This window comes from Octopus bimaculoides, chromosome 2, assembly GCF_001194135.2.
Source record: "Octopus bimaculoides isolate UCB-OBI-ISO-001 chromosome 2, ASM119413v2, whole genome shotgun sequence".
NCBI classification, from domain to species: Eukaryota; Metazoa; Mollusca; class Cephalopoda; order Octopoda; family Octopodidae; genus Octopus; species Octopus bimaculoides.
In genome coordinates, this window is record NC_068982.1 from 160,257,412 (window position 1) to 160,260,605 (window position 3,194).

Here is a 3,194-nt window from a genome sequence, read left to right on the forward strand (position 1 = left end):
ATATATAAATATATATATATATATATATATCGAGTATAACCAGCCGAAATTGCAAAGATAATCTGGAACTCGACTGAAGAAAGAAAATTCCGAAAGTCCAGTCCTAGTTTTCTTTGTATCGTCTATCTGGATGTTTTGTGCTCTTGTCCCATTTTGTATTTTTTATATATAAAACATATAGCAGCGTAGTACACTTTAGTCTCTTATATATACAATTATATACAAATGAGTGAAATTAAAAGAGCATTTAATTAATGAAATTGTTTGCTAACGCAAAATAAGAAAAAACTATTTTCAAGGCCACGACGGAGCTAAAACGACCAGCTACATCTCGCACATAATACATCTTGTCATACATTGCATACTATATATAATTTTGTTTGGAGAACATTCTTCCTAAAGAGAAGACAGAGTAGTTGCAGCTAGAATGCTATGATAATGATATTCTCAGCCCAAGAACATTGCGTAACTAAACAACAAGAAAGAAAAGGGAGAAAAAGCAACAGCAATAGCTAAATTTCAAAGATTGAATTCTGAATGATCTTGCTGAACAACTCATTTGTAGGTGAAGTAAATGAACATTTAAAATCGGTAGGGGCCTCGATTTCTTTTTAGTTTGGATTAATATGATATAGTGGAGGCGCAATGGCCCAGTGGTTAGGGCAGCGGACTCACGGTCATAGGATCGCAGTTTCGATTCCCAGACCGGGCGTTGTGAGTGTTTATTGAGCGAAAACACCTAAAGCTCCACGAGGCTCCGGCAGGGGATGATGGCGAACCCTGCTGTACTCTTTCACCACAACTTTCTCTCACCCTTTCTTCCTGTTTCTGTTGTGTCTGTAATTCAAAGGGTCAACCTTGTCACACTGTGTCACGCTGAATATCCCCGAGAACTACGTTAAGGGTGCACGTGTCTGTGGACTGCTTAGCCACTTGCACGTTAATTTCACGAGCAGGCTGTTCCGTTGATCGGATCAACTGGAACCCTCGACGTCGTAAGCCACGGAGTGCAACAAAAAATATGATATATCACAAAATAATAAGCTTTGTTATATTTTAATAGCAGAATTCTATAGCAATCACGTTTTAAACATTGGCAGAAAAGTTCATCAGTTGAAACTGAGCAAGTTAATTTCTAATGCGACTTGTCTAATGTATCGCAAAAAAGTGAGATGTTTGATGAATTTAACGAACAAATTATCATTTGCATTAAGAGCGAACACATGCATAAGCACACATTTCTATAAGAAACAAAAATTAATATTTATTTTAGAAATATCACAAAAATTCTGTTCTTTAGAAATAGGTGTCCTTTAGTAGTAATTTCTCCAATCTTACTATATTGTTAGATATTTAATTAGGAGTCAAAGTAGGATTATAAAGAATATAAAATCATATAAAATAATGAATATCTTAGCTCAGCAAAAATAAACATACATATGAAAGTGAATGTTCTTTATCTATATTAAAATTTTATGAGATATTATTAGCACAAATCCACTGCGTGTCCGTACGTGAAAAAGATAAGTAATCTTAAATGTTGTAATTAGTTATCGAGACAGCGAACACGTTTCAGTAAGTGAAAATGAAAGCTAAAAAACAATGAATTAAAATAATATTTAATTTATCATCCGCTCATTCAGAATGTTGAGAATGTGAAACGCCACAATATCAGTTATACACGTGTGCTCACTCACGAGTCACATACACATACATAAACACACACACACGCACACACACACACACATACACTCAAGTACACACAAACACTCACTTTCTCTTTCTCTCTCTCTCACACATACACTCAAACGCAAATACAAACAGACAAATATACATATAAATAGATACATGGAGACATACATAGATACAAACACACACACACATATATATATATATATATATATATACATATATCAATAATAATAATAATAAAATGATAGTGATAATAATAAGGATTAGTACGAGGTAATTAGCCTTCATTCCTTTTTAAGTTACCTTTAGTTTCTGTATATATATACATGTGTGTGTTTGTGTGTGTGTGTGTGTGTGTGTGTGTGTGTATAGCTTTAAGTACACCCACACATGTTTCTATTGCATCGATTAGTAACTGTTGTAATGCTTATGAATATATATATGCGTGTGTGTGCATGTATGTATATATGTGTGTATGTATTTCTAATGAAGTAATCATTTATAGTTTATTGAATTTTGATTTATTATATTTCATAACTGTAAATGTTGTTGTAAACGTGTGCGTATTGATTTAAACAAGTATTTTATATGTAACTTTTAAATATATCATTCTTTTGAAACTACACCACTACTATATTTAGATAAAAAGCTATTTATCTTTTTTCGTTGTTTATTGAATCTAAAGTATTTTGATAATTGTTACTAATGGTGTTTGTTACCAGGGTACTATATGTGTGCTTTGTTTTATCGGCTTTTATGATTACGTTATTTGGTTCTTAGATGTTCAATAGATTTTTTTTTCTTTTTATCAATATTTGCAGGAAGCTCTTGTTTACTTTCTTGAATTTTATGTGTTGCACCATTGCGAGTTTTCGAAATGTTCAAAGAGTTCTTTGAATATCGGATATTTATTCATTTTGAATCCAAAATGATTCTCCTTTTTTTTTAAATCTTCTTTACAGAAGAAGTCTGCTTTGAAGCATATTCTTTCTACTAATTCTTTTGTGCGGAACAAAAATTATTTACGGAAATGTTTGCGTACATATATACAGGTGTTTTTAGTGGAGAAATCTAACGTGTAATTGCTTATCTTTCAAGGAAATCTGCGTCTTATCAGGACATGAATACAAAGGTATCTACAATTCAATTATTTCCAAATATAGCTATCCACACTTAGCAAACATCACTTACATCGATTAATAATAATAACCAAACCATATTGAATTGAAACTATAATAAATCTGAATAACATCAAATATAACTCCTCATTTATCTCCTCTCATCTATAAATAAAATGAAAAAAATATCTTTGTTATTAAACAACTGTTAAATCGAAACGTGCAGGTTATATTCGATTACTAGCAAAACAATTTTAAGTGGTGGCATTATTAAATAACAAAGATGGAGGGTAAGTGGTATGTTTATCACATGAACGGCTTTTGTCTTGGTTCGAAGCAACACCTTCATCACAAGATAACGAGAGACAGATTTATATATATATA